Source organism: Pongo pygmaeus, chromosome 12 (assembly GCF_028885625.2).
Source record: "Pongo pygmaeus isolate AG05252 chromosome 12, NHGRI_mPonPyg2-v2.0_pri, whole genome shotgun sequence".
NCBI classification, from domain to species: Eukaryota; Metazoa; Chordata; class Mammalia; order Primates; family Hominidae; genus Pongo; species Pongo pygmaeus.
The window spans coordinates 76,021,510-76,044,426 of record NC_072385.2 but is presented as its reverse complement, the minus strand read 5'-3'; the positions used below and the strand labels follow the sequence as shown (position 1 = coordinate 76,044,426).

General features: G+C 36.8%; 1 non-coding gene across 1 annotated transcript; it reads left to right on the top strand.

The window, feature by feature from the left end:
* Nucleotides 1-22,100: 22,100 nt before the first annotated feature.
* On the top strand, nucleotides 22,101-22,164 carry LOC129030983 (small nucleolar RNA SNORD78). The gene has a single exon (XR_008500872.1). It is a non-coding gene; the product is annotated as a small nucleolar RNA SNORD78 (small nucleolar RNA).
* The last annotated feature ends 753 nt before the right edge of the window (nucleotides 22,165-22,917 follow it).

Genomic DNA, 22,917 nt, shown 5'->3' with positions numbered 1-22,917 from the left:
CAAATCTCATGTTGAAATGTAATCACCAATGTTGGAGGTATGGCCTTATAGGAGTTGTTTGGCTCGTGGGGACAGATTCTGCATGGCTTGGTACTGTTCCCATAATAGTGAGTTCCCAGAAGAACTGGTTGTTCAAAATCCCTCTCCCATCTCTCTTGTTCCTGCTTTAACCATATGATGTGTCTGCTCCTGTTTCACCTTCCACCATTAGTAAAAGCTTCCTGGGGCCTCTCCAGAAGCCAAGCAGATGCCAGTGCCATGCTTCCCATACAGCCTGCAGAACCAATTAAATCCCTTTTCTTTATAAATTTACCCAGCCTCACGTATTTATTTATAGCAATATAATAACCACCTAACGCAGAAAATTGGTACAAAGAGTAGAGTGTTGTTATAAATATATCTGAAAAAGTGGAAGCAGCTTCGTAACTGGGTAATGGGCAAAGGTTGGAAGAATTTAGGGGGCTCAGAAGGAAACATGAAGATGAGGCAAAGTGTGGAGTTTCTTATAGACTGATTAAATGGTTGTGATCAGATGCTTGTCTATCAAGATGAATAGTGAAGTTCAGGCTGATGAGGCCTCAGTTAGAAATGTGGAACTTATTTGAGACTGGAGCAAAGGTCACTCTTCTTACGCTTTAGCAAAGAACTTGGCTATAATATGTTTATGCCCTAGGAATCTGGAAATTTGAACTTGAGAGTAATAACCTAGGTTATCTGGTGGAAGAAATTTCTAAGCACCAAAGCATTCATGACATGGCCTGGATGCTTCTAACAACTGACACTCAGATGTGGGGACAAAGAAATGACTTAAATTTGGAAGTTATATTTAAAGAGAAAAGCAGAGGGTAAAAGTTTGAAAAATTTGTAGCCTGGCTATGTGGTAGAAAAGAAAATCCCATTTTCTGGAGGAGGATTCAAGAAGGCTGTGGAGAAACCACTTGCTAGTGAGATTTGCATAATTAAAAAAGAACCAAGTGCAAAGAAAATAGGAAAAAGGGCTTGAAAGCATTTCAGAGGTCTCTGAGCCAGCCTCTTGCATCACAGGCCCTGACGCCTTTTAGAAGGACTGAATGGTTTCCTGGCCCAGGCCCAGGGAAACACTGCCCTGTACCATTCCAGGAGGCTGCCTCTCAAATTGTGTCCACGTGGGCTCTAGCCTCAGCTCAAACGGCTCAAGGAACAGCTTGGGCCACCATTCTGGAGGATGCAAGCCATAAACCTTGGCAGCTTTTAAGCAATGTAAAGCCTGTAGGCACACAGAGTGTAAAAGTGAAGAAGGCTAAGCACCCTTTGCCTAGATTTCAGAGGATGTATGAGAAAGCCTGGGTGCCAAGGCAGAAGACTGCTGCAGGGATGGGACCCATACAGACAACCTCTATTAGGGCAGTATAAAGAGGAAGTGTAGGGTTGGAGGCCCTACACAGAATCCCCACTGGGGCACTACCTAGTGGAACTGTAGGAGGAGGGCCAACATCCTCCAGATCCCAGAATCGCAGATTCAACTGGAACCTTGCATACTGCACCTAAAAAGCTGCAGGCATTCAACTCCAAACCATGCGAGAAGACACAGGGGCTGAACCCTGCAAAGCCACAGGGATGGAGTTCCCTAAAGCCTTGGAAGCCCACCTTTGCAACGGTGTGTCCTGTAGGTTAAAGGAGATTATTTTGGAACTTCAAGACTTAATTACTGCCCAGCAGAATTTCAAACTTGCATGGAGCCTGTAGCCCTTCTTTTGGCTGATTTCTCCGTTTTGGAATGGGAATATTCACCCAATATCTGTACCCATGTTGTATCTTGGAAGTAAATAACTTATTTTGATTTTACAGGCTCACAGGTGGAAGGAATTCATCTCCAGATAAGACTTTGGACTTCGGACTTGGTACTTTTGAGTTAATGCTGGAATGAGTTAAGACTTTGGGAGACTATTGGGAAAGCACTGAGACAGCCCGGTGGGAGGCGGTTCCTGGACGAATTTCAACCAGCCTGCCCACTGGGGTAGAGCCTCAGGAAGTTTGCACAGCTTTCAACAGGGAGGAATCTGGCCCTTCCTCTTCCTGCGTGGAACCTGGGATTCAAATGGCAGGACAGGAAGCGCTGTAGCAGGGACTGTGGCCTTGTAAGAGTCCCTGTTTCACCATTTTCTTCCTTTCTACCCAATAAACTGTGTCTTACTCACCATTCAAACCATATGTGAGCCTAAATTTTCATGGTCACAGGACTGACAAGGACCCTGTCTTTAGCTGAACTAAGGAAAAGTCCTGCAACAGCATGAATGTATTTTGCATTGTGAGAAGAATTTGACATTTGGTGAGGGCTAGGGGCAGAATAAAATAGTTTGTATATTTGTTCTCCTACTCCAACAAAACATAAATATATTTTATACTCTGTATGATATTCCAATACAGCACTGTTTATTTCTCAAATTGTTCAAGCTTTGGCCATTGGCAGCTGTTTCATTTGGCTGCTGCATAATTTTCACACCTATCTTTTTTTTCTTGTCACTTGTTACTTTCTGACTTATTTGTTTATTTAAATATATTTAAGAGATACAAGTGTAGGTTTCTTATATGCATATATTGCATAGTGGTGGAGTCTGGGCTTCTAGTGTACCCATTATCCAAATAGTACACATTGCACCCAGTGGGTACTTTTCCAACCCTCGCCCCCTACACTATCACACCTTTTGTAGTCTCCAATGTACATCATTGCACTCTGTATGTCAATGTGTACCTCTTGTTTTGGCCCCCACATATAGGTGACAGCATGCAGTATTTGGCTGTTTCTGAGTTATGTTACTTAGGATAATGGCCTCCAGTTCCATCCAAGTTGTTGAAAAGACATGATTTCATTATTTTTATGGCTAAGTAGTATTCCATAGTGTATTGATATCACATTTTTTAAATCCAGTCCTCCATTGATGGACACTTAGGTTGATCCTATATCTTCACTATTGTGAAGAGTACTGTGGTAAACATATGAACACAAGTGCCTTTTTGATATAATGATTTATTTTCTTTTTAATAGACACCTAAAAGTGGGACTGCTGGATTAACTGGTATTTATTTTTAAGTTTGTTGAAAAATCACCATACTGTTTTCCATAGAGGTTGTACTGATTTACGTTCTCACCAACAATGTATAATTCCATTTTCTCTGCATCTTGACTAATATCTGTTGTTTTTAGACTTTTTAATAATGCCCATTCTGACTGGTGTAAAATGGTATCTCATTGTGATTTTAATTTGCTTTCCTCTGGTGATTAGTGATGTTGAGCATTTTTTCATATTTTTTGGCACTTGCATACCTTCTTTTGAAAACTGTTCCTTTGTGTCCTTTGACCACTCTTATAATGAGGTTATTTGGCTTTTTTGTTGTTGAATGTTTTCATTCCTTGTAAATTCTGGATATTAGCCTTTTGTCAGATAAATGGTTTACAAATATTTTCTCCTATTCTGTAGGTTGTCTGTCTATTCTGTTGATTGTTTTGTTTTTTGGTGTGCAGACCTTTTTAGTTTAATTAAGTACCATTTGTCTTTGTTTTTGTTGCATTTGCTTTTGAGAGCTTGCTCATAAATCCTTTGCCTAGGCCAATGTCCAGAAGTGTATTTCCTACCTAATCTTCCAGGATTTTTATGGTTTCTGGTCTTACATTTAGGTTTTTAACATATCTCGAATTAATTTTTGAATATGTTGAGAGATATTGGTCCAGTTCATTCTTCTGCATATGGCTCTCCAATTTTCCCGGCACCATTTATTGAATAGGGTGTCATTTTCCCAGTGTATATTTTTGTTGACTGTGTAGATCTTTTGGTTGTAGATATGTGGCTTTATTTCTGGATTCTCAATTTTGTTCTATTGATCTATCAGTCTATTTTTATACCAGTACTAAGATATTTTGGTTACTATAGCCTTATAGTATAATTTGAAGTTATGTAATGTGATGCTACCAGCTCTGGGTGTTTTTGTTGTTGTTTTGCTTAGGATTGTTTTTATCCAAATATTCTGATGACAACTTAACTCTGGTTTCATAAACAACAACAATCAAGCAAAAAAAATACTAATAAGAACTCTACATTAAAACTCCATCCCTAACCACTTTTTATTGTTTCCATGTATACCTTTTTAGACTATCTCTTAAAAAGTTGTTACAGTTATTATTGTTGAGAGGATTGTATTTTAATCTTCCTACTCAAGATAACATGAGTGGTTTACACATGACAATCATAGTGTTAGAGCATTATGTATTTCTCTTTGTACTTACTATTACTAGTGAGTCTTGTGCCATCAGGTGATTTCTTATTGCTTGGTAATGTCATTTTCTTTCAGATTGAAAAACTCCCTTTAGCATTTCTTATAGGACAGGTCTGGTATTGATGAAGTTTCTCAGTTTTTGTTTGTCTGGGAAAGTGTTTATTTTCTTTTATGTTTGAATGATATTTTCACTGGATATACTATTCTAAGATAATTTTTTTTTCTTTTAGCACTTTGATATGTGTCATGCCACTCTCTCCTCACCTGTAAGGTTTCCACTGAGAAGTCTGCTGCCAGATGTATTGGAGTTCCTTTATATGCTGTTTCTTTTCTCTTGCTGCTTTTAGGATACTTTCTTTATTCTGGACCTTTGAGAGTGTGAGTATTAAATGTTTTGAGGTAATCTTCTTTGAGTTAAATCTGCTTGGTGTTCTATGACCTTTTTGTACTTAATTATTGGCATCTTTCTCTAGGTTTTGAGCATTTTCTGTTATTATTTTATTAAACAAATTTCTACCCTGAGCTCTCTCTCTCTCTCTACCTCCTCATTAGGGCCAATAACTCTTAGATTTGCCATTTGGAAACTATTTTCTAGGTCTTGTAGATGTGCTTTATTATTTTTTATCTCATGTTTTTCTCCTCTGATTATGTACTTTTTATATAGCTTGTCATCAAGATCACTATTTTATTGTTTGATCAGTTCTGCTGTTGAGAGACTTTGATGTATTTTTCATTTTGTCAAATGAATTTTTTAGCTCCATTCCTGCTTGATTTTTGAAAATTATTTTATTAAACTCTTTGTTAAATTTCTCTGATAGGACTCTGAATTCCTTTTCTGGTTTTTTTTTTTTCCATTATTTTAACTTTTATTTTAAGGTCAGGGGTACAAGTGCAGGTTTATTACATAGGTAAACTTCTGCCATGGATTATCTTGAATTTTGTTGAGCTTCCTCAAAACTGTTATTTTTAATTCTCTGTCTGAAAGGTCACATATCTTTTTCACTCTGGGATTGCTCACCGGTGTTTTATTTAGTTCATTCGATGATGAGGTCATGTTTTCTTGGATGTTCTTGATGCTTTTGGATGTTCCTGAAGATCTGGGTACTGAAGAGTTAGGTATTTGTTTTAATCTTCTCATTCCAGGTTTGCTTGTACCCATCTACTTGAGAAGGCTTTCCAGGTATTCAACGGGAACTGAATGTTGAGATTGGAGTCTCTGGTTACTATAGCCATATCTGCGCTAGGGGGCACCCCAAGCCCAGTAACACTGCAGCCCTTGCAGACTCATTAAAGTACCACCTTGGTGTGCTTTGGTAAGATCTGGGAGAATTCTATGGATATGAGACAGAGTCTCTTGTTCTATTTCCTTACTTTTGCCAAGCAACCAGAGTCTGTCTTTCCATGCTTGGCTGTCTGGAAGTGGAGGAGAGTCAATGCAAGCACACCCCGGGCCACCACAGCCAGGACTACACTGGGTCACAGTACTAGGTCTTACCCAAGGTTCATGGCAACTACTGCCTGGCTACTGCTGATGTTTATTCCAGGACCAATGGCACCTTAGTCAGCAGGTGATGAAACCCTCCAGGGCTGAGTTCTTCCCTTCAGAGAGGCAGGTTTCCTTTTGGCCCAGAGTGGGTCTATAAATGTCAGCCAGGAACTAGGGCCTGGAATCGGGGGCTTCAGGACTCTGCTTGGTGCTTTATTATACCGTGGCTGAGCTAGTGTTCAAGTTTCAAAACAAAGTTCTCTTTACTCCTCCTTCTCCTTTCTGCAAGCGGAAGGAGTCTCTCTCTAAGCTGCATTACCTAGGGTTAGGGGAGGGGTGGCACAAGCACTTTGTTGGCTGCCCCAGCTGGTGTCTCACTGGGTTGCATGCAGCCCAAGTCCACAGGTTCTGAGCCCAGTATAGCACCAGGACTTGCCCAAGGACTGCAGTCTTTGTGGCCTAGACTGCCTTTCAAATTTATTCAGTACCGCAGGGCACTTGAGTCCACTAGCAGCGGGGCTTGCTGGAACTCAGGTTCCTACTGCTGGGGCAGAGGATTCCCCTCTGGCTAAAGATGCTCTAAATGCTCGCTCCATGGGGTCCAGCCGAATTCTGCCCTAAATTGTGTTCCACTGTGACAGGGCGGCACTAAGCTCCAATGAAAAGTCCCGCAATCACTTAACTCTCCCTCACGCAAGCACATAGATTCTCTCTCCACAAGGCAAGCTGTGCTGTCAAGGAATAAGGGAGGGGTAGTGAGGCAATACAACACTGTCTTTCCTACTCTCTTCAGTGTCTCTTTCCTTGACATAATGTTAAAACCAGGTACTGTGATTTTTCACCTGGTTTTTGGTCTTTATGAAGGTGCTTTCTTTGTGCATAGTTGTACAATTTGGTGTTCCCACAGGGGGTGTGATCACTGATCCCTGGAGGGTTCTATTCAGCTATCTTGTTCTACCTGCTCTACCTCCTCCCAATACTGACTAAAATTTCTCAATACTCATCTTACAGCTTATACTGATGATTTCCTTTTTGATTTCTATATCATACAGGATGCTAGTAGGAAAATTACAGCACAAGCAAATATAGAAATTTTAGGTTTATTTAAAAAGAGACAATTTGCAAATTTTGACAGAAAATGGAAACTGTAAGAGTTCAGCAAGAAAGATTAGTGTAACGTTTAGCTCATTATCCTGAAAGAAAGAGCAGGGAGAGGGAACAGTAACTGGAATCTGGAGATATATATCTATACCTGTATTAGTCCGTTTTCACACTGCTATAAATAACTGCCCAAGACTGGGTAAAAGAAAGAGGTTTAATTGACTCACAGTTTAGCATGGCTGGGGAGGCCTCAGGAAACTTACAATCATGGCAGAAGGTGAAGGGGAAGCAAGGCACCTTCATCACAAGGTGGCAGGGGGAAGAAATGCTGAGTGAAGGGGAAAGAGTCCCTTATAAAACCACCAGATGTCATGAGAACTCACTCACTATCATAAGAACAGCAGGGGGGAAACAGCTTCCATGATTCAATTACCTCAACCTGGTCTCTCCCTTGACACATGAGGATTATGGGGATTACAATTCAAGATGAGATTTGGGAGGGGACACAAAACCTAACCGTATCAATCTCTCTGGGTTTTAGGTTGTATATATATGTATATCTGAATTAGTCCATTTTCACACAGCTATAATAACTGCCTAAGACTGGGTAATTTATAAAGGACAGAGGTTATATATATACAGAAAAGGCCTCTGATAAAATTCAGCATTGCTTCATGTTAAAAACTCTCAGTAAACTAGGTGCTGATGGAACATATCATCTCAAAATATAAGAGCTATTTATGACAAACCCACAGCCAATATCATATTGAATGGGCAAAAGCTGGAAGCATTCCCTTTGAAAACTGGTACAAGAAAAGGATGCCGTCTCTCAACACTCCTATTCAACACAGTATTGGAAGTTCTGGCCAGGGCAATCAAGCAAGAGAAAGAAATAAAAGATATTCAGATAGAAAGGGGAGAAGTCACATTATCTTTGTTTACAGATGATGTAATCCTACACCGAGAAAACCCCACCATCTCAGCCCCAAAGCTTTTTAAGCTGATAAGCAACTTCAGCAAAGTTTCAGGATACAAATCAACATGCAAAAATTGCTAGCATTGCTATACACCAACAACAGGCATACAGAGAGCCAAATCATGAATGAATTCCTATTTGTAATTGCTACAAAGAGAATAAAATATCTAGGAATACAGTTAACAAGGCAAGTGAAGGATCTCTTCAATGAGAACTACAAACCACTGCTCAAGGAACTAAGCGAGGATACAAACAAATGGAAAAACATTCCATGCCCATGGATGGGAAAAGTCAATTTTGTGAAAATGATGATACTACCCAAAGTAATTTATAGATTTAATGCTATTTCCATTAAACTACCATTGACATTCTTCACAAAATTAGAAAAAAATTTTTAATTCATATGGAACCAAAAAAGAGCTCATATAGCCAAGACAATCTTAAGCAAAAAGAACAAATCTGGAGGCATCACACTACTCAACTTCAAACTATACTATAAGGCTACAGTAACCAAAACAGCATGGTACTGGTAAAAATTTAAAAAGAAAAAAAGAAAAAAAAGAAAGAAAAAAGACGTATAGACCAATGGAACAGAATAGAAAACTTTTAAACAAGACTGCACACCTACAACCATCTGATCTTTGACAAATCTGACAAAAACAAGCAATGGGGAAAAGATTCCCAATTTAATAAATGGTGCTGGGAGAACTGGCTAGACATATGCAGAAAACTGAAACTGGACCGCTTACTTATACCTTATACAAAAATTATCTCAAGATGGATTAAAAACTTAAATGTAAAACCGAAAACTAGAAACCCTAGAAGAAAATCTAGGTAATATCACTCAGGACATAGTCATGGGCAAAGATTTCATAATGAAAACACTGAAAGGAATTGCAACAAAAGCAAAAATTGACAAATGGGATCTAATTAAAGAGCTTTTGCACAGCTAAATAAACTATCATCAGAGTGAACAGACAACCTACAGAATGGGAGAAAATCTTTGGAATCTATCCATCTGACAAAGGTTTAATATTCAAAGTTTGCAAGGAACTTAAACAAATTTACAAGAAGAAAACCAAACAACTCCATTACAAAGTGGGCAAAGGATATGAACAGACATTTCTCCAAAGAAGACATTCATGCAGCCAAGAAACATATGAAAAAAGGCTCAACATCACTGATCATTAGAGAAATGCATATCAAAACCACAATGAGATACCATCTTATGCCAGTCATAATGTGATTATTAAAAAGTCAAGAGGCCCGGCACAGTGGCTCATGGCTGTAATCCCAGAACTTTAGGAGCCTGAGGCAGGTAGATCACTTGAGGTCATGGGTTTGAGACCAGCCTGGCCAACATGGCGAAACCCTGTCTCTACTAAAAACACAAAAATTAGCCGGGCATGTTGGCACGTGCCTGTAATCTCAGCTACTAGGGGGACTGAGGCAGGAGGATTGCTTGAACCTGGGAGGCAGGGGTTGCAGTGAGCCAAAGTTGTGCCACTGCACTCCAGCCTGGGCAACAGAGAGAGACTCTGTCTCAAAAAATAAATAAATAAGTAAATATAAAAAATAAATAAAAAGTCAAGAAACAAAAGATGCTGGCAAGGCTGTGAAGAAAATGGAGCACTTTTACACCATTGGTGGAAATGTAAATTAGTTCAACCATTGTGGAAGACATTGTGGTGATTTCTCATAGATCTAGAAGCAGAAATACCATTGGACCGAGCGATCCCATTAATGGGTATATACCCAAAGGAATACAAATCTTCCTATTCTAAAGATACACGCACATGTATGTTCATTGCAGTACTATTCACAATAGCAAAGACATGCATTTAACCCAAATGGCCATCAATGACAAACTGAATAAAGAAAACGTGGTACATATACACCATGGAATACTGTGTAGCCACAAAAAGGAATGAGATCATGTCCTTTGCAGGGACATGGATGGAGCTGGAAGCCATTATCCTCAGCAAACTAACACAGAAAACCAAACACTGCATGTTCTCACCTATAAGTGGGTGCTGAATGATGAGAACACATGGATACATGCTGGGGAACAACCTATACTGGGGCTGTCAGAGGAGAACCCATCAGGGAGAACAGCTAATGGGTGCTGGCCTTAGTATGTAGGTGATAGGTTGTTCCATGCAGCAAAACACCGTGGCACACACTTACCTATGTAACAAATGTGCACATCCTGCACATGTACCCTGGAACTTAAAATAAAAGTTGATTTAAAGAAATCAAAAAGGAAAAAAGAAACTAGTCCTCTCCATGAGCCAGGTTCATTAAACTCTTATATAAGCTTCCTACCTTGACCTTGTCACTGAAGTCATATTCAGGTAAAACATTCCTTTATTTCCCTTTCTGCCTGAGGATATGCTGCAGCATTCTGTAAGTAAGGTTCTCCTAATGAATGCTTCAAACTAATCAACTTAATATTTGGTGCTTCTTTCTTTCGAATCCCAACTGACCTCATCTCAGAATGGTTTGGGGCACTCTACGTTTGGGGAGACTCCTGCAGAGGGTTTGCCAGACTAAACAGAGTCCTATCTTTCTTGGCCACCCTGAAAGATGGAGTGGGTTGAAACTTGGCACTACTGCTTCAGCTGAAGTGGGACTCCTTCCCTGGAGGTGATAACTGGTGTCATTTGCTTGACAAAATTATTAACAGAATAATCAGCATGAAGGATGCTCCTGTGGAAAAGATGAGACAATTTGAATAACAGAAAATAATGAATGCATTTAACTGAAATCTACTACATATATATATTTAAAAATGATGTTTTTGATGATACTCAATTTTTTTAAATAAGAGAAATCCAATAATCAACGATGACAGCAACTAAGAATATTGGAAATAACTAAGGCATCAACAACTCTGTATGAAAATTATAAATTAAAATGAAATAAGCATTTATCCTATCTTTCCTTTTACGAATTGATAAAAGAGAAAAATCTTTATAGAAAAATTTCTCTTAGTAAATATAGAAAAAGTAAAAAATAAAAAATATTGCAGCATTTAATGAAATAATTGATTCAGGCAGCAATCATTCATTAAAAGATTGATGAGGAACTTTACAATAGAGGGATCCCTGATCAATGGCATTATTGTTTAAAATGTGACAATCTTCTGATGCAATGCTATATGAAGCACACAGCACTAGCAGTAACGTGTTCTTGACTAAAAAGTTGGGCCTAAAACTAATCAAAGCTTCTGGGTTAACTTCTCTTTATAGAAAATACAGGGAACAAAAGGATATGTTAAATGGTGTGGCGCAAACAAATTCAGAATGTGGGACATTTACAACTAACACAGCTTCTACAATAAATTCATGGCATTTACAATAAAAATGAGAGGGAAAATGGGCAAAAGATTTCAATAAGCAGTTTATCAAAGAAGATATACAAATGGCAATAAAACACAAGAAATGTTTGACATAGTTATTTGAGAAACACAAATTAAAATCACAGCGAGATACTTCTCACTGCTTACCTGTTAAAATGACTAAAATAAAAATAAGATAGTGACTACATCTAGTGTTTCATCCACAGTCTTATATCTTGCCATATATTGTTCCGTTCTTTTTGCTCTGAACTTTGGATTCTTCTTCATTCTTAATTTTTGAATGCCATTTTTAAAAACTCTTTTAGTTTTTGTTGTTTTTTGGGGGGGGTAAGTCCAATTACTTCTGTGATGTACTCAGACTCCTAATATCCAAGCCTGATCTGGTGTCCTATGATTTCCTTTTTCCCTGAATTCTACTAAGGTGTAGACATAAATGATTACCCGCTGTTATTCCAGAGGTCACAAGATATGTAACTTCCCCAATTACTCCTGCAGATAACAGCACTATTCTAGAACCTATGATTGGTATTTTGACATGTCTTTTCAGGTTCTTCTGCATGTCTGACACCCAATGGCTCCACCTGTACCTGCCAATTGCTTCTGTATCCTTACCCAGAAGTGATTCAGTGCACATGAAGAGCATTTCCTACACCTGGACTGCATCCTCAACCAGTCAGCAGCAAGCACCCACTGTCTACCCATCCCTTCACCTCCCTCACTCCCCCTAGCCCCTCAACCTCCTCAGCATGCCCTTTCTTCCCCCAAACTATCCTTGAAAAACCATAGCCTCCAAATTTTGTGGGAGACTGATTTCAGTAATATTAAAACTTCAATCTCCTCTTCAGCCAGCTCTGCATGAATTAAGCTCTTTCTCTATTGTGATTCACCTGTCTTAATAAAACAGCTTGATCTGGGCAGCGGGCAAAATGAATCCATTGTCAGATTACATTACTTACCCCTCCCACATTGTTTCTACTATTATTAACTTCTTGCATTGGTGTGGTACACTTGGCACCATTGTTGAACCATTATCGATACTGTTGACCTAAAAGGAAGAATCTGAGGCAAAATTAGAGAGTGTATAGGTTGGGAGCGGTGGGTGGCTCACGCCTGTAATCCCAGTACTTTGGGAGGCAGAGGTGGGCGGATCACCTGAGGTCAGGAGTTGGACACCACCCTGGCCAACGTGGTGAAACCACATCACTACTAAAAATACAAACATTAGCCAGGCATGGTGACATGCACCTGTAATCCCAGGTACTTGGGAGACTGAGGCAGGAAAATCACTTGAACCTGGAAGGCGGAGGTTGCAGTGAGCCGAGATCGCACCTCTGCACTCTAGCCTGCCTGGATGACAGAGCAAGACTCTGTCTAAATAAATAAATAATAAATAGATAAATAAATAAGTAAAAGTAGAGAGTTTCTTTGGGTCATACTCTCCAATAAGCAAGAAGCAGATTTTTAAAGGCAAAAAACAGGGACCAGGAATGGGCTGATAAAAAGTTGTCAGAAATTCTCATCGGTTTACAGAATAACATTGATTAGAGATTGGCTTTACATTTGTAAGCTACAGGATATAGGTTATAGTGTCCAGTGTGGCATTATTAGGTTAATTTACAGCTACTTGTGGCAACAGCAAGCAGTTTCAAGAGAGAAACAGGTAGTTCAAAAGGGAGAGTAGAGTGTGACTGTGGTCTCATTTTAATGTCTCTCTGGGCCTAATAATTAGAGGACTCCCATTCCTCAGTTCTTGCATTCCTAAAAATTCTTTTTCTCCCTCAATACATTATTATTAACTAATGTCCAACATTCACACTAGGGCTTATTCTTTGTTTTGTATAGCTTTATGGGTTTGACAAACACTTAGGGTCATGTATCCAGCATTACAGTATCATACAGAATATTCAGTGCCCTAATGATCTACTGTGCTCCACCTATTCATCTCTTCTTCCCCATCCCCTTGCAACGCTAATTTTTCATGCCTCCATAATTTTGCCTTTTCCAGAATGTCATATAGTTGTAATCATACAGTATGCAACATTATCAGTCTGGCTTCTTTCACTTAGCAATATGCATTTATGTTCTCTTCACGTTATTTTTTGGCTGAAAAGCTCATTACTTTTTATTTTTGAAAAAGACTTCATTTTACTTTGTTGGATTTATATCTAAGCACAGTTAGGCCTTCTGCATCCATGCATTCAACCAACCGCAGAGAAAATATATATATATTTAATTTGATTGGGGAATCCTGGAACCAATCCCCACAGATACCAAGGGAGGATTATATTTCATGTGTTGGTGCTACAGTAAATGGCATTATGTTTCTAATTTCAAATTCTAGTGTTTCATTACGGGTGCATTCCGAGGCAACTGACTTTTTATATCAACCTTATATCTTCCAACCTTGATATAATCAATTAATATTAGCTCCAGAAGGGTTTATTTCTAGAATTTTAGAATGTTTTTTACAGACAATTATATCATTTGCAAACAAAGACAGTTTTACTTGTTTCTTCATAATCTGTATAGATTTTATTTCCATTTCTTATCTTATTACATTAACTAGAACTCCCAGCACATTGTTGAATAGGAATCGAAGAAGAGATATCCTTGTCTTGCTCCCAATCTTAGGAGGAAAGCATCTAGCTTCTCCTCATTAATGATGTCAGCTTAGAGTTTGTGTAGATATTCTTTACTAAGATTAAAAAAAGTCCCTCTGTCTTTCTAATTGGCTGAAAATTTCTCATCATGTATTTAGTGTTGGATTTTGTCAAGTGCTTTCTCTGCATCACATTTATTTATATAATCATATGATATGAATTCTTTAGCCAGTTGATATGATCAACTACATTAATTGATTATTCATGTTAACCCAGCCTTGCATAAATACCTTGAATAAATTGTACTTGGTCTTGGTATATAATTATTGTTATACAGTGTTGGAGTCCATTTGCTGATATTTTGTTGAGGAATTTTGGATCTGTGTTCATGAGTGATAGTGTTCTATGGTTTTCTTCTTTCAATGTCTTTGTCTAGTTTTCATATTTGTGTAATGCTGGCCTCATAGAAGGAGTTACTGTTTCCTCTGCTTCTATTTCTGGAAAAGATTGGACAGAATTGATACTATTTTCTTCTTGAAATGTCTAGTAGCATTCACTAGTGAAACCATCTGCATCTGGTGACTTCTATCTTGAAATGTTTGTAATTGTTGATTCAATACATTTAATGCATACAGGTCAAATTATGTATTTCTCCTTGCTTGAATTTTGGAAGATTTTTGCTTTCAAGGAATTGTTCTATTTCGTCTAAGTTACAGATCTATGGGAATAGAAGTCTTCATAATATTCCTTTATCATTTTCTTCATGTCTGTGGGATCAGTAGTGGTGTGACCTTTTTTTCATTTATAACATTAGTAATTTGTGACTTTTCACTTTTTGTTCTTGGTTAGTATAATGAAAAGTTTCACAATTTTACAGATATTTTCAAAGAACCAGCTTTTGGTTTCCTTGTTTTTCACTATAAACTTCTTGCTTTTAATTTATCAATTTCTGCTCTTTTATTATTTCTTTTTGGAATATAATTTTCTCTTCTTTTTTTAGTTTCCTAAGGTTGAAACTTACATTTTTAATGTTAGGTCTTTATTTTTTTCTAATGAATGCATTAAATACATAAATTTCCCTGTAATCACTGCTACTGCTCACAAATTTTGATAACTTGTGTTTTCATTTTCATTTAATTCAAAACATGTTAAAATTTCTTTTGAGACTTTTTCTTTGGCCCATGTGTTACTTAGAAGTGTGTTGTTTGATCTCTAAATATTTTAGGATTTTCTAACTATATTACTGTGATTTCTTATTTAATTCCCTTATGGTCTAAGAATATACTTTGTACAATTTATACTCTATTCTTTAAAATTTAATAAGGTATGCACCATGTCATTTTAAACTGCCCAGAACTTCTGTTCATTTTCTAACTTTATTGGATGGAATTTAAATTTGCTCCACAAAATTATGTCCCTAAGTATTTTGAAATATTGTATTTCCTGAATGTGGAGTAAACCAGCAGGCTAGGAAGAGTCTAGGCATTTTGTAGAAGAGTCTCCAGTGCCCTTAACACAGGCCCTTGGCTGTATATTAAAGCAGGAAGGCTCTTAAAAATTGTAATTGCATCTTTAGGTTACATATGACTCTAAACATGAATAAATGAAAGTATAAGCACGAAATTAAAAAATTGGAGCCTTTTGTGGTTTAGTAAAAGAGGGTGCATGGTTGAACATTGTATGTGGCTTTATTAATAATCATACAATGGTCTCACTGAAAAAGAATTTGAAATAATCTGAGATGTGCTAGAAAAGTTGTGCTATGTCTTTCTTCCATTTTTATACCTTATCTTGTTTATTCAGGATAGCTTTGAACGACCTTACATTTGCGTAATGACTTTGCTGTATTTTTAATCTTTCTATTTTCCTAGAGGTTTTCTTTAGAACATTCCCCTTGAAGGCTGGAAACAATTTGGTTAGGACCAGTGAAAAGGTTTGCAAGTAGAAGTGCATATTGAGAAAAGTTTAGGGTTATCGGATCCCCTATCTGATACGTATAACATATGCTTTAGCAATTGCAATATATGGCATAGAACAATGAGTTTTCTGGTCAGGGCCCAACAAAAGAAAGAGGTGTTCATTCACAAGACAGTGTAACGAATGTCCCCTCCTGCTCCTTTTAGTTATATGAATTGTCAGTGTGGAAGTTGGACTCAGCTGGGGAGAAAATCTATGTTGTTATTACACTTGGAGTTTTAAAGTAACAATAAAAGCTTTTACGTCTGCATCAGAAGAGCTGTGACACTGCCTAAGACTAATGGCAAGGGGTCTGTTCTTAAATCCCCAGAGGTGGTCTTAAGCCTGATGAATTCTGCATCATCCAGCTGTTTGGTTTATTTGTTTATAAATTATCCAAATCTCCCATACTCTAATAGCAGTAATAATGCAAATGCTATTTGCCAATTTTCTTGGAAATTGTCTAATGATTTAAGGTCAATTTAGCCTCAGGTTAAGTCATTATTATTTACACAAGGGCTATTTCTAAAAACAGAGTTGTAAATTAAATTATAGTGAATTTTATAAGTAATTGTGATGAACATGGCATCTTTGTGTACCTGATGATTGACTCCTTTGGTTTGTTTCAGGAAACATTAGCAGGAACTGACTTTCTCATGCTGACTTATTAAGGATCTTTACTTCTTCCAGATTCCTATATTTTGGACATTTCACTGCTCATTAGATTCTCCACCAAGGATAATTAAGGGGATAGAAATAAGAAGAATTTGGCTGGTGAAAAAGATTGTCACAATGATTGATACATTGACTAACAAAAACTCGCCAAGTATATGAGAATTTTCTTATTTTAATATATCCTCATGGCTCATAGTTAGCCAAGATCTTATTATGCATACAGGCACTTATTTTACATTTCAGGAATCTTCATTACAATTTGCAAGTGTTATTTTCTGTGTAAGATGTCATATTATTCGCTTTATTGTGAAGACTTTTATTTTATATGTATGAAGAATTTCAGTTTTTCTGGCGCCTCAATGTCTAATGATGCTTGTCATTAGTTCTGGTACTCTTCCGTACTAAAAATAAGTTTGATTGGCATGAACAGTCACTGTATTCTTATCCTAGGATTTTTTTGCCATTTAGATAATCAAATTTAAAAATCAATACTGTGCATTTTAATGAAGAATCTATTTTAAAGTTAATCTTCTAAAAACACCATAGCAGATTCTTAACTTATACCTGAAACATAGCCAGAAAAAGTTTGGCAATGTAGCCATCAGACAATCAGTCATTAGATAATTGTTATTTTTCTTTAACTTATTTATGAGGCCACACATAAAAAGGAGTAAAGAATCTTACAGGAACATCCTGCAAAGAGTATAGAAGGAGGTGGGCATGAGATATAAACTGATGAATCCTCAAATGATTTTATTAAAATCTAAAGGTTGCATAATTTATAAAGAGGATTTTTAAAATTACTAAAAGCACAATAATCATTTACAACTGAGGCAAGACATCACTTTCTCTCATACAACTAAGAACAAACTAGTTTGAAGAGACAAAGTTTCCAAAAAGTACATGTGTACATGGTTGCGTTTTCTGCAAGGGGTCCCAAAAGCCTCCCCTTCTCAGTGTACGAAGAAATCAGCCTCATTTGTCAGTTTGCCAATGATGTGAGACCTCCCTGTTCAATAAAGTAGCTTCATCTTTTCTTTATTCAAACAAGACAAGTTTGCTGGACACGGCAGAAACTGAGAAGAAGAAGACAGTACATCTATTTTCCACTTGGTGGAGGGAGTAAGCAAGCCTTAAGAGAAAATGTCAGAAGCCCGTTAAAAGACAGAATCCTATACCTTACCAAAAAGCTACTGCAGATATGCAAAGACGACAGGGACCTGCATTCATTCTAACAGAGAATACTGTAGGCTGGGGTGCAAGAGGATCTTCGGTCCTACTGTGACCTCCAACTTTTCCTTCTACTTGTGGCTTCTTCCAATCTCATCTCTAGCTCTCTAGTTTGGGATATTTAACTTTTAAGAAACTGCTGGTTTCCATAATGGCTATTCTATTTTACATGGACACCAATAATACACGGGGTTCTAGTTGTTCCATATCCTCACCAATATTTGATATTTTAGTATTTTTCATTTTAAGCATTCAAATGAGGGTGTTGTCGCATCACACTGTGGTTTCAATTTGCATTTTTCCAATGATTCAGTGGCACCAAACAACTTTTCATATGTGCTGTGGGAATTCTTATATAAAGATGTGGTAAAATGTTCAAGTCTTTCGTCCATGTTTTAATTGTGTTGTTTTTCTTTTCATAATTAAGTTTTAGGTGTTCTTCACATAACCTTAATAAAAGCTAAGAGTCAGATACATGTTTTAAAAATACCTTTTCCAAATCTGTGGCTTGACTTTCGCTTTTGCAATATGGTTTTTTGATAAGCAAAATATTTACATTTTAGCTAAGTCCAATTAACTTTTTCTGTTTATTATTAGTGACTCTTGATCTCGCCTAAGAAATGTTTTCCAACCCAAAACTTATGAACATATTTTATTATAAATATTTATAGATTTAACTTTTACATTTAGGCCTGTGAACCATCTCAAATTACTTTTTTGTATGTGATACAAGAAAACTTCAATTTTTTCCATATAATTATCTAGTTGTTCCACTATTATTTACTGAAAATAATCTCCTTTCTCAGATTAAGTTTCACAAAAATCAGCCGATTACATGTGTGGAGATCTAGGCCTAGAATATCTATTTTGTGCTATTGGTATATTTTTTTTATCCTAACTCCAACAGCATCATGTCTTACTTATTCTAGTTTTACAATATGTACTAAAATCTGGTACTAAAATCCTCCAATTTTGTGCTTCTCCTTCAAGATTGTGTTGGCTAGTCAAGAGCCACATAATGAAGTTTTCATTTTTAAATAAGTTTCTTCAATCTACATGTCAATTTCTGCAGAAAATTCTGCTGTAATTTTTGTTGGAATTGTCTTGAAATTATAGATAAATTTAGGAGAAATGACATCTCAATAAAATCAAGTTTGCCAATCTTTAAATTAACATATTTTTCTGGGGTTTTTTGAACATCTTTAATTTCAAACTATCAAACAAGTTTTTATACTTTGTTGTATGGAGTTTTTACATGTTAATATCTTCCTGCATTTTTAATTTTTGAAACTATTATAAATAATAATTTTCTAAATTTGGGTTTCCAGATTTTATTTGTTTTTGGGGGACTATTCTATGGACATGCATTGAGGTTTTTACATTTACTTTATATCCCTTATATCCATCAATATTGCTGTTAATTTATCATTTCTAGTAGTTTCTTTATAGATGGCATTGATTTACATTTTTGATACACACAATTATGTCATTATAGGGATATAGCTTTATTTTTCCTTTTATTTATATATGCTCTTTCTTTCATCTTTCATTCATTCTTTCTTTCTTTTTTCCTCTTCTCCTATTACTTTTCCTAGTACTAGCTAGGACCTACAGAACAGTATTTTTAAAACATTGATGGTAAAATTGGAATTTTTTTCTTCCCAAATATAGGAGGGAAAGTTTTTGTCATCTGTTTTGTCATCATTAAATATACTATTACCTGTATTCCCTATAGGTTTTCCATAAATACCTTTGTCATTTTAAGGAAGTTTCTTTCTATTTCTAGTTTGCTAATATCATTTCTATAGCTAATTGATTTTGAATTTTAATTGAATAACTTTTCTTAATTGAGATGATTATGTTTTCTTCTTTATTATGTGTATTGACAGATGGTGATGATTGATATATGAATGTTAACCTAGTCTTTCTCTCTTAGGATAAAACTCATTTAATCATGATTTCAAGTATATTGATAAATTTAATTTGCTAATACTTATAAAGGAATTTTGGAATGATGATGCATTAGTCAGTTTTCATATTGACTGAAACTGAGTCATCTACAAACAAAAGAGGTTCAATTGACTCACAGTTCTGCACGGCTGGAGAGGCCTCAGGAAACTTAACGATCATGGCAGAAGGCAAAGGAGAAACAGGCACCCTCTTACATGGTAGCAGGAGAGAGAGTGAGCCATAAGGGGAAATCCCAGACACTTATCAAACAACCAGATCTCATGAGAACTTCCCTACTATCAGGAGAATAGCATGGGGGAAACTGCCCTCATGATCGAATCACCTCCTACCAGGTCCCTACCTCAACACATGGGTAGTACAATTCTAGATGAGATTTGAGTAGGGACACAGAGGCAAACCATATCAGATGCATATTGTTTTTTTTTTTCTTTTAATGCCTTTGTCAAGATTGTACTGGTTTATGAAGTAAATGTGAATATATCTTCTCTTCTATTTTCTGAAATATATAAGATTGGCATTTTCTTTTTAAAAAAATTCTTTTTAGGGGTAGCTTCCTATTTCTGCTGACATCTTTCCCATCCAGTTGCTTAGCTGTTCATCTCCAAGTTCATGTACAGGTTTCTAATAGGTATTTAGAATCATTGTTCAATAATTAAAACATCTAGTTCAACTGCGGCTTGGCTCCTATAAGCTCTTTTATTTCTTGAAAATGGGCAATGCTTTCCTACCTTTTTGCTTGTCTAGTACTTTGTTATTATATGCTGGACATTATTGATGATATATTATAGACTGTGGATTATGCTATCTTTCTGCTTTGGAGGCATTTGATTACAGGTGGATTGTTTTATTTTCTTCAGCCTTGTTTTTTGTCTTCTTAAGGATAAGTTTATTTCAGTTGTGCCCTTAGTTCTAGAGCAAAGAACTTGCCAAAGATAGTATAAAGTAGTCAGAATTAGATCTTTACTTTAAATGCATGCCTGTTTGAGGGTTTCAACTGAATGCCTGGCTTAGCTACTAAGGAGTCTGGACTCCAGTTGAGTCAAAACTTTGTCATCTACACAACTTTTCGGGCACTATCTTTGTGGAAATGTCTGCTGAGAAATCTCTGCTGAGCTGCCAGCCCTTCATCCTGCTATTACGCCTTAATGGAATTTCACTTTGCACCCCAAGAATCAGAGGATAACTCCTCTTCAGATTTACAGATAGTGAGGCCTATGCCTACCTTCCCCCTGCCAACATGCTCCACAAATTCCAACCATGTTAGCAGCCCCCAAACAGGAAATTCTTGTCTTACTCTACCCAGTGAGAATTCTTCTTACTTTCAAGCATCGGACATTGCCCCAGGCAGAAAGCCATAACGAATAGAATGCTTCCCCTCCACTCCCAAGAGGATCTCAGCCTTACAATGGCTGTTATCCAATAGCTATAAATATTTGCTTCACATAATTGGTCTAGTTTTATAGTCGCTTAGATAATAAGTTAGATCTAATACTAGCTCCTTTAATAATACTGGAACTAGAAGTTGTGGATAGCTCGTATTCATCATTCAAGATAGCAGCTTTACCTGGGACTCTTTTCCCACATCTGAATTAGAAGTCTCAGTCATAGGGCCATCTAAATTGTTTATAATTCTGCCACTATAGCATTTAACCCACTTTTGTGTTTATTTATTTAATCATTTGTCTTCACCAATCGGTTGTAACCTGGCGAATGCATTGCCACCTCTATCTCCCTAATTAATATACTCTTAAGGGCTTATCAAAATACATGACACATGGTGGGCATTCAACAAGTACATCCTAAATAAATGATTAATTAATATGTTCATTTCAACATTTCCATGTGCCTTTCACAGCAGATGTCTTCATTATTTATCTTTGGTAAAAATAATTAAACAGTCATTTTGTAAATAGTCATGAATATTTACTATACTTCAAATATGTTCTAGGTAGCATAACATTTTCAAGGAAGTATACATGAGGGTTTATTACTTTATTGAGAATAAAGTCTATAGGGGCAGACAATTTACAATACAGTGTGATAGAAATCTAAAGAGATGCCAAAGAGTTGGTCAGGTAATGTTGTGCTATGCCAATGTTAAGAGTTCTAATGTTAGTATTCACATAACTAATTTTCATAGTCTCGAAATCTTCTGACGTTTTCTTCCCTTTGAAATATTTATTTTCAGGATGGTAAACTTTTTATTCACATAATAACTATTTTTAGGAATAAGAAGGTCAGAAGCACTAACTTTCTTTATTCCTTTCCTACCACATGTTTGGAATTCACAAACCAGCTTAACGGCTTAATAAAAGATTGAATTCTCCTTCTTCTCCTTCCTCGAAAACTTCTCAAGACAGTCTAAAAAGCATTTCCCAGGTTTAATGTCAAAATAGAAATTAGCAACTCAGGGCTGAACTCCTAGGAGCCCTCATTCTCTGTGAGCTCTGGAACCAGGCTCTATTTTGAAAATCAGGGAAAATCAAAGTTCCTCTGTAACGATGTTGTCAAATATCTGACCTGAAATGATTATATAGACCAATTTAATACTGAAGAAAAAAAGTTTATCATAAAATGAGAAGACATTAAACAATACTCTGATGGTAAGGATTTCACGTAAGAATGTATGGTTTTGATCTCTTGGAACAAAATTGACATTGAACTAAGACATGCCAACCACACAGGAGTGGCATGGGTTTTAGTCACAGTATCTTGAGTTTGGTGAGTTACAATAGAGAGCCTGTGTCACTCAGCTCCACAAATTCCACCACCACGAAAAGTTTCCAGGGGGTGGTAGAATATGTTTGTCCTCTTTTGCTTGCAACCCTGGTAAACTGCTCAAGAGGAATTTTCTCATTCCAGATGAGAACAAATAATGCCCTTTCTCTTCTAGACAAGTGACTATTTCTTCCCCCAAAACCACAGATGCACAGAATAGTGATAAAAGTACAAACTTATATGCTGCCTCCCATTGAAACTTCCAAAGACCAAAAAAGGAAAAAAAAAAAATGTGAGGGGGCTTAGCCAAAAGACTTATTGAGGCTATACAGATTATCCTACATTTAGGCAATATATGATGCTGGTGTTGGGCTGATACATAGTGATGCTGGGGTAGGGTTGGAGATAAGTATTATACTAATAGTTACATGTTCTCAGAAATCTGGGTCCTTTGATGTCTGGCCAGAAAAGGAATAGCAGTTCTGTCAGAGGACACAGTAATTGCAAGAAGAGTAGCACAGACTAGGTGCATATTCTGATGCCAGTAGACCTTTTCAGACAAGGTCAGCCTGTAACAGAAATGGCTTTTACT